Raw genomic sequence first — 10,124 nt, 5'->3', positions numbered from 1 at the left:
TAAGGAAATTTATCAGAGACTTCATTCCAAGTAGAGAGGAACTATTAATGATTACTCTATTGATCACTCCATTTGACCATTTCTACATCCTTTTCACTGGCAGCTAAGTGGTACAGGGGATATAGTGCTAGGCCTGGATTCAGGAAGACTGTTCAAATCTAGCCTCAGACACTTGTCAGTTTTGTGATCCTGGGCAAGTCAGTTAACCTCTGTTTGCCTCAGTTTCTCCATCTGTGAAATTCAAATAGTGATTATACTTACCATCTAGGGTTGTTATGAGGATCGAACAAGATTATAATTGTGAAATGTTTAGCACAATACTGGGCACATAGTAAGTACTAAATACATGTTAGCTAGTATTATTTTTATTATTGCACCATATTCTAGTTCACATCTCTGCATATTTCCTACATGAATGGTGTGAGAGACAGGATCTAATTATTTATTGAAATAGAGGTAAGCTAAAATTATAGCAATAGGCTATCAGTTCATCTAGTGACACTTCAGTAAAGAAAATGAAATTAAGCTGACCTTACCTTTTGTGGATGAAGCCTTCCTAATTCTCTGTAATCACTGCTTCTTTTGGCCACATGAATTGCCCAAGGTCACACAACTCTGTTCCTAAGATGACTTTGAACACAAATCGTCTACTTCCAGAGCCAGTGGATATTCAATAATCATCCCTTTTAATAATATACCTCAGAATTTTACCAGTAATGAAGGTCATCTACTTACCTAAGGTTTGCAAATGATCAGATTTGCCTCTATTGATATCTATTTACCAATTTCTCTCTTCTCTCCCTTTTTTTTCTTCCTTCAAGATGGGATGTGCTCTTCCCTAACCCTCTGCTGACCATCTGGTTATCTGAAGTCTCTCAAAGAGCATTGATCATCATTCAACAATTGCATATGTGTGTCTCCTCATCCTGCCCTATTTATTTCCCTTTCCCTTTCTCCTTCTTAATTTGCTTCTTTTTCCTCTTCCTTTATTTTTCAGCCATGTAATTATTTTTTGTTCTTTCTCTCTTCAATACTATTCTTCGCCTTCTCTACTCCTTTTCCTCCCCCTTCTCTGAACATTGACATTGAGAATGTCTATGCCAAAAAAAGTTGTCGGATATGTGAATAGAGAGAAAAGGACAGAGGTGAGGAATAATGGGAAGGGAGAATCAAAAGGCCCTGACAACTGGTTAGACATGTGAGGTGTCATATACATGTGACCTATTATGATATTTCTACCCTCTTGCTAAAGGCTTCAAGGTTCTAAGATGCATTTACCTTTTCCAAAAAAGAACATTTACAGGACTTTAAAGTGCAAAATTTAACTCTTTCCTTCTGCATCTCAGTAAAAGGGCCTTCATTTCTCCCTTCTGTGCCTGCAGAGCATTGAATTCTGAGTATGAAGATTCAAATTCTAGTCCTGACACTTCTAGCAACCAGCTGCATGACTTGGGACAAGTCCCTTCCCATTTCTAAGTCACAGGTTGCTCATCTATAAAATAAGGGAGCTACAATAGATCAGGGAATCTTGTACTTTGTGTGTCATGAAGCCCTTTGGTGGTCTGGTGAAGTTGTATCATAATCACATTTTTAATTGTATAAAATAAAATCCATAGAATTGCAAAGTAAACCAATTATATTAAAAATAGTTATCTACCTATCTGTCATGATTCAGAACATCTGGATCAGATTATATTAAATGCCTCTTAGAAATGTAGTATTACATGGGGAAAGAGTGAATAAATTTATTATGATCTCTCTTTTACAGCTGAGGAAACTGATGTCGAGATTGTGAGGCTCCCAAGGTCACACAGCTAGTGTGTGTCTGAGAACTAAGGTCTTCCTGACTCCAGGTTCAACGCTCCTATGGACTGCGTTACCTACCTGCCACAAATCTGAGATCATCTGAGAAATAATGGTTTGGTTTGAACCCAGTTTGCAAAATTCTCCTAGAACTTGAGTCAAATAGGAAATTTTTAAAAGTTAGCAAAGAATTAATGTGTTTCAGACCAGTTTTGATATATGCAGGCACAGCACACACACCCCCATCCTTAACAGTTTTTCTTCCTATACTGGGCTTTATCACTCACCATTTAAGGTCTCTGAGAAATAACAGAAAAATTCTTTTCCTCCAACTAAGCTGGTCTGGGCCACAACTTAGGATGGCCAGAAAACTCTCAGGAACTTTACATCCTCATTAATTCAGAATATGTATTTATAGTCCACAGAGAGGGTGTCTGTCCCAAGAGTCCGAGGTAAAAATATGTCTAGATCACAGAAAATTCCACTTGATTCAGATTTCTAGTTGAAAAATTACAGTGAGTGTGGGCATTTTCAAAATCATTTAGTATAGATCCTCTGCTTTATGTGCTTAGTCTGAATGAGGGTGCACAACAGCCAACCTATTAGACAAGAGCAATATTCAGAAATAAGGGATAAGATGAATAATTTTGATGAAATAATTTTTAATTTTTTTTTTTACTTGCAAACAAAATTGTTGCTTTTAAGGGAAACAGTTAATGGTGGGGTGGAGGAAGAGGTAAATATTTCCAGAAAATTTCTCTGACATCTAAAATAGAGTATACAGAAGAGTGATACCAAAACAAAATAAAAGAGTCATAATCCAACAGAAAAATTATCAGCAGATATGAATGGGGAATTCCCAAGGGAAAAAATCCAAGCTATCAATAGTTCATTCTCTATACCTAAAATCCATCTAAATGCATGCACACTTACATACATACACACACACACACACACACATGCATATAATATACATATTTATATACATTCTACTAATACCATACAATTATAAGCACATCACTATATTTATGAAATCTACTCCAATCCGATATACACATCTGCCTACATATAATCATATCCAAACCTAATACAATACATATTAAAATGCTTAAACATCTTTGTATGATAGCAAGATGTATCTATGGATTTGTTGATGTGAGAATGTATTTTGCTTGAGTATATATATTTGTTACAAGAGTTTTCTTTTTTCTTTTTCAATGGGAATGTGGAATGGAAGCAGAAAAAATGCTTGATAATTTGAATATTTTTAATATAAAAATACTAGCTAATTATTTTCTTGTCTGGGTGACAGTCTTTAGACACAGGGAAGAATTATTGCTCTCTATTTCCATTGATACAGCTTTAGCCAAAGGAACATAAGTATCAGGGCAAGATTGTAAAGGGATCTCTGTCCCTTCTCACCAGTCTATCATGAAACCTCTCACTGGCTTTGCATTCCCTATAGGAAAACCTTGAATTACACTGGACAAAGCAGCATGATTCTGTGGAAAGAGTGCTGGATTTGGGCTCAGAGAACAAGGCCCAATACCAGTTCTGCTATCTATTATCTATGTTACATTTAAAAACACACTGTCTTTGAAGCCCAGTGTTTTCTATAAAATGAAAGCTTTGAGTTAAATTATGTTACTTCCCCTCTAATGGAATTATATACCCTGAAAGGCAGTAAGGTGCATAGTAGGTAGAGTACTGGATTTAAAATCAAGGAGACTTGGGTTTCAATCCTTCCTCAGACACTTGCCAGCAATATGGCTCTGAAGAAAGTCACTTAAACTCTCAGTGCTTTCATTTTCTTATTTATTTAAGGGAGAAAATAATAGTATTTATCTCATAGGGCTGTTGCCAAGCACAAAAAAGGATAATATATTGAAAGGAGGTGGCCAACCTTCAAGTGCCATGGAGATGTTAGCTATTAATCATGGCTATTATTACCTCTTGGGTTCATTGTAGAAAGTAAACAAGATACTTAAAGCACTTTGCAAACCTTAAGCTGCTATCATCTCATATGTTATCATTATCAATTCGTGCATTTATCAATTTTCAGAACGTCCAGAACTTCTTTCTCTGATGGATTCATGGCTCAAGGCTTCTTATTTCCCTGTTTCTTTCCTCATTGTTAATCATATCACATTCACCAACTCTGGGCCTCTGTATAAATTTATGTTTCCCATGTTTAATCTTCCTGATGTCAGAATGTGTCACCACCTGCTGGAACCTATTTCTCCATGTTTGCTGCCACTGTTAGGAGGTAACCAGGTCATGATCCCCATATAGTATAGTAGTTAAACAAAATTCAATCTGCTTATGCTCCTATAGTGCTTCATCATATAAAACAATGGTTTGATTGTCTTCTGCCCTGGTCACAAAATACCAGAATTACTCCGTACACTTATGTACCTTTAAGTGTAAGATTGATGGACATCCAAAAAGGCAGGTTATTAGCATAGTGTGAGAAGACTGGAAAGACACGATTTCTGTCTTCAAATTTTAGGGGGAAACAAAGGGAACTATACTAAAAAAGACAATAATACTTGATCTATTTTGCTCAGAGGGTAAGAATAAGACCAAAGGCTGGAATTTATAGTGGAAGGGAAATTTACTTCCCCATCACTTATTAATTTAGAATCCATGGAACACAAGGAAAAAGTGGGGGAAATATCGATGACACACATCAGAGATGAATAAATGAATAATGAATAAAAAATTATTTACTATGCTCCAAATTCCAGAGATACGAATTTTAAAAAAATAAATAAACAATCTCTTTTCTCAAGAACCTCACACACTAATTGAGGAAACAACATAAATATGAACATTCTCCTGTAGGGCTGATTTAATGACTCAAATATACTGTGGGCACAAATAAGAGAAGCTTGAAAATGATCTTAGTTAACCTTACCCCCAAAAGCTGGTCTGACATGATAGGTGGTAGAGGTAATTCATATGCAATTCTACCTTGAGTCAGAGGCCTAAAACTATTAGTATTCCCCATTACTAACCCTTGTGACCTGCTCCCCTACAATGAACACTCTTTAATAAATTTCCTTTGGAAACATAAGTGTTGTGCTCTTTCCTTCTTTTTAGTATCAGTACTACACAGAACCAGTCAATTAGGTAAGAATTGACTGCCAAATTATATGGAATAACTCATTAACTCTGATAATAACTGAGTAATGACTGATTAACTCTTCTTCTCATTTAACTGTAAATAGATAAAATGTAGCACTGATCTATCCTTTCCAAGATCTTCTTTTCTATTTTGTTTCTACCTTTACATGGCCACCATTGTTGGGATGTAGTCCTATGGAGTTGTATGGAGATGTAGACATTAGCCCCCAGGTTCCAAGTCAATTCTTTCAGCTTAAGTCTCTGTTCAAGTTTAGTTCAATTCGTTATTTCCTTCTGACGTCTTCCTTTTTGTAGACCAAGTCCAATCAGCCACTGAGGTTTATAATGAATCAGTCAGAAGTCCTCAAATGTGATAATTACATAATTGTCCTCTGTGGGCACCCAGTCAAGGATACTTTTCATAGTCCACCAAGTTCATGTGATCAAAGTTCCAAACACGAAGACAATAAGGACACTCACACTTTCCTTAGGGAAATAACTTCAAAGTTTTATTCTTTAACTATGTTAAGTAGATCAGTCTGCTTCTAGTTCTACCCCCCCTCCCACCACAAATAGAACATTGAACTGGGTGTCACATGCTCCCTCTCATATTTCGAGCTAAGTTACTCTGAGAAAGTTGACTTCTTTATGCCATGGGTCCCCATTTATAAAATGAAGAAGTTGCACTAGATGAATTCTAAGATCCCTTCAAATTCTTATTCTCTCAATCTGTAAATGACCTCATATCTCTTATTCTCCTTAAATGGAAACAGTAATAATGATTCTTTAATTCAAAGGGCTATTGTGAGCAAAGAACTCTGCAAACTTTATTTGTTAAATTATATTAATAAAATTATTATTTACTTATAAATTATAAATTATTTATAAAATTATACCAGTTGAGTTAATCTTCTATATTCAACTGGTCTACCTGCAAACATTTCATTTTTCCCATAAGATTATGATCCCCATGAATCCAGGTATCTGGATTTCTCCTTTTGAAACCTTAACAGCAACCACCTCTGGTTGGGTACACAGGTGTTCTGTAAACATATTTTATTGACTTCAGGGAAAAAAAATAAGTTTCCATGGGAGTCCTTAAACTCCTGTGTCTTAGCTTGGTGGATGATCCATATTGACTAGTTGAAGCACGTGCCTTAGATAACCTTGTTTTACAGGCCTCTTTTTCAATTGATCTTTTCTGAGTTATGCAGAGAACACAGTTCTTTAGAATTCATTCACGACCTTTTGTGGTATTTATAATATGGGATTAACTGGGTGTGCCTTTGAACTATCCCATGGTACTCCAAGAGAGAAAATGAAAAAAAAAAGTTGGAAGTCTTCCTAGGTTAATGTCATGGTCTGAGTTTGAGATTCTTTATGAACTTGTTTCTGACTGAGTCTCCCAGAGAAACTTGTGAAAGATACTTTTGGAGCCTTATGGTGACATTTTTAGGCTCCTATCCTGGTTTCTTCTCTTCCTGAAGCTCTTCATACTGATCTCCATTCTAATATTTCATTCCTATCTGTCTGGCCCTAGGTATATCATACATTTCCCTTCAGTTTTCTCATCAATAAAATGAGTGTGTAGGACTCAATGATCTCTGGATCTAGATCTAAATCTATGGCATGTAATCATATGGTCCTAGGTCAGTCTTCCACTCTGCTTCTCTTTGATAGTCCCAACCAATCTAGGAGCAGGTATATTCATTCCTCTCCCTTACCTGGATCTTGGGCACTTTCCCATGTTTGAACTGGTTGCTTTTCTAGATATATATAAAGAAGCATGGCCTGCTTCAGCCCAGGGACAACCTGGGTGTCTAGGCATTGTGCCTCCTGGCTTCCCCAGAGGAAGAAGGAAGCCAGAGAATTATGGCTCCAGAGACGGTGTTTGTCCTTCATTCTGATAGAGGACCATAACATTAGGGAGACGATGACATGACTTGCAATTGACTTTGATTTGAGTGAAGAAGGGCTGTGCAAGGTCACCAGACTCACTTTCTCCTCCAGGGCCATTTGGGTCCAGTGGCCAGATATTCATCAAGACCACTGGAGATGGCCCAGGATGCCATAGGAAACCTTGGCCCTTTTAAACTATGTTCTTTTCAAGTTCTCACTTTGAGTGAGACAAAACCCATTTAGTGAATAGGCCTCTTTAAAAAATAAGTCAAGGGATGGCCTTTAATCAAAAAATAAAATTAAATTTAATTAAAAAAAAAAACTAGGAGGGGAAGACCTTCAGGGTTGCTGGCCAAAAGAGAAATAGTTACTATTTACATTACACTTAGCCAGAAGGGCCCCAAAAGTGGTACTTGTGCAGGGACCTATTGCCATCCAATGTGAGAGCTCCAGAGTAAATTGGGTTTAAGGCTTGGTCTTTGACAGAGAGAGAGATCTAGCCAGTAAACCCCAAGTTAACCAGTTATCTTTAGGCCATCAAAATTTACCTTCCTTTGGGCAGGACACCCACAGGTAAGGGGAAAGGAGAACAGTGGGGAGGAAAGGGAATGGGAAGGAAGGTGAGGGGAGGAGGATAAACAACCTGTGAGTAGTCCAAGCTGCCTGAATGGGGACCCAGCTGGCCAGTTCCAGTTGGGTAGCTTCAGCCCATTTCCTCTTCTCCTTCTCTCTCCTCCCCCTTTCCCTTTCCCTCCCTTCCCCTTTCCCTTTCCTCTCCTTCCCTTTCCTCCCCTCTCCTATTCTTTCCTCTCCCCTTACCTAAGGGTGTTCTGCTCAAAGGAAGGTAAATTTTGATGGCTAAAAGCTTCCTAGCTAACTTGGGTTTTATTGGCTAGATCTTTCTCTCAAAGACCAAGCTTAAACCCAATTCTCTCTGGAGCTCATACATTGGACAATAATAGGTCCCTGGCCAAGCACCACTTAATGGTTATTTTTAGGCCCTCCTGACTTAGAGTGAATGTAAATAGTAACTATTTTCTTTTGGCCAGCAATCCTGAATATCTTCCCCTCTGGCTCCAGAGGTATTCAGTTAATGGAAGAGTTAGGTACAGAGAGGGAGAGAGAGAGAGAGAGAGAGGAGAGAGAGAGAGAGAGAGAGAGAGAGAGAGAGAGAGAGAGAGAGAGAGAGAGATTGAGAGAGAGAGAGAGACTATTTGTCAACTTCATCTTTGCTTCTTTAATTCTATACTCTATATGCATGGCAAATTTATGATTCCTATTTCAGGATGATGAGTCTCTAATGGAAGGTAGACAGTAAAAATGGATAATAAATATTAGAAAGGTTGTACAAGTTTTGCCCCATGGACAGTGTGATGCTGGTGAAAGAGCCCTAGATTTGAAGTCTTCTATCTGACCTGAATCTGCATTTTAGTTTTGCCACTTGTTAATTGTGTGAACCTGGACAAGACAATATATTTCTCTCCAACTCCATTTTCCTCATCTATAAAATAAAGGTAATATTAATTATCAGCGAAGAAAGTCATTAGTAAACCTTAAAGGGATAGAAACAAAGCCCAGACCTATGAGTTCATTGATAAAAATAATTCTCTGAAGTAAAAACTCTCTAGCAATTCAGTTCATCACTTTCACTGCAACTTACAACGTGAGAAAGTCTCCTAGAGAACAGAGAGGTTAATTGAGGTGTGCAAATTCTCATAGGAGTGTCAGAGGCATGGCTTTAACTCAGGTTTTCCTTGCTTTGATGTCAACTCCTTGCCTGCTACCCTGATCTAACTCTAAATCTTAAAAAATTCTATAAATACGTGTTAATATTATCATTTGCAGGAAACAGGTTGATTAGAATTTTGTTTTTTTGTTTTTCTTTTCAAGTCATACAAAGTGATTATCGCACTGTGTGAATAGATGTAGAAGGCTCTTCTTTGATAGAACCCAACTATACATAAGTTAGGAAGCTTAAGTCCTAATCTCTTTATTGCCTCTAACCATAGGTATGAACTTGTCTTTGTTGTTGTTGTTGTTGTTGTCATCGTTGTTGTTTTCCTTTACAATTGAGGGGTTGGACAAGGTAATCTCTGGGCTATATTCCATAAATGGCATCCTCTGCTTTTGATGAGTGACAATGTTTCTCAGGCAATGGAAAGGACAGGAATCAGTGTCATTAGTTCTTTAGAATCAAGTGTTCTGACCCTCCTTCTTTCCACTTTTAGACCATTGTTCACCTTTTGTAAATAACTATTTCTTCTCTTTCTTTTATCTCCCTTCCATACAACCATAGACACATATCTGTAAGGAACCTTAGATATCATCTATCTAGTCCAACACTCACCTTTTACAAATGAGGAAAGTAAGACTTAAAGAAGGTGAGTGACTTAAGGTCACTCTCCCTAATCATACGGGTAATAAAAAAGCAATGATTGGAGCCTAAGTCTTGTAACTCCAAATCTACCAATCTTGGTACAAAACCATGCCTATCTATTTTTAGTCTAGTTTTGTTTCCCTCTGTGCATTTCTATGTATCACTTGTTCATCTCTCTCACTAATTGCACTTCTCTGTTACTATACTGGTATTTCCATGTTAACAAAGGTATCTAAGATAATAAAAAAAAAGTGTTTTCCCATATTATATATACTCAAGGTGGTATCAGGAGAGCTGATCCATAGCAGAGAGGAAGGATGAGGTCAGGGATATGTCCATAGTGTGATCAAGAGGCCAGAAACCTGTCCCCGGAATGAGCAGACACCCTGAAGAACAATCTCCTGGCATTATCTTATCATTTGGAAATAATCTTTTTATCTGTCCCTGTTCAGTGGATATAGCCTCAGACTTTGCATGCTAGAGATAACTTCCTGCCTGTATTATGGGCAGATCAGGTCTCACAGACATCATCTATCAATATCTGGGACTAAGTTCTTTGGTATCCATCAATTAGCTCATTTAAGCTTTCCTGGTCCTCAAATTAGAGATCATCACATACAAACATATTATCTTGGATACAGAGCATTAAAAGCTAATTTTTTTTTTTATTAACCTCTTGTCCATCTCTAGCAAAAAGAAAATATTCAGCAGCAGTGGCAGAATAAATGAGGACAATACTATTGGGTAAGAGAGAAGAATAAAATGGCTATAATTACATGATAATTGAAGACTAAAAAGAAAAAAAAAGACAGGTGTTAGTGCCAAGAAAGGGAACAAAAGTAAAAGAAAGAGTGAGAGTTAGAACTCTCAGGGTCAAAGAAAGACAAAATAAATCCCTACCTACTTTATCCTTACAATT

Source organism: Phascolarctos cinereus, unplaced genomic scaffold, assembly GCF_003287225.1.
Source record: "Phascolarctos cinereus isolate Bilbo 61053 unplaced genomic scaffold, phaCin_HiC Scaffold_726;HRSCAF=1367, whole genome shotgun sequence".
Classification (NCBI taxonomy): Eukaryota; Metazoa; Chordata; class Mammalia; order Diprotodontia; family Phascolarctidae; genus Phascolarctos; species Phascolarctos cinereus.
The sequence above is the reverse complement of the archived record's forward strand: the minus strand, read 5'-3'. Positions refer to the sequence as shown.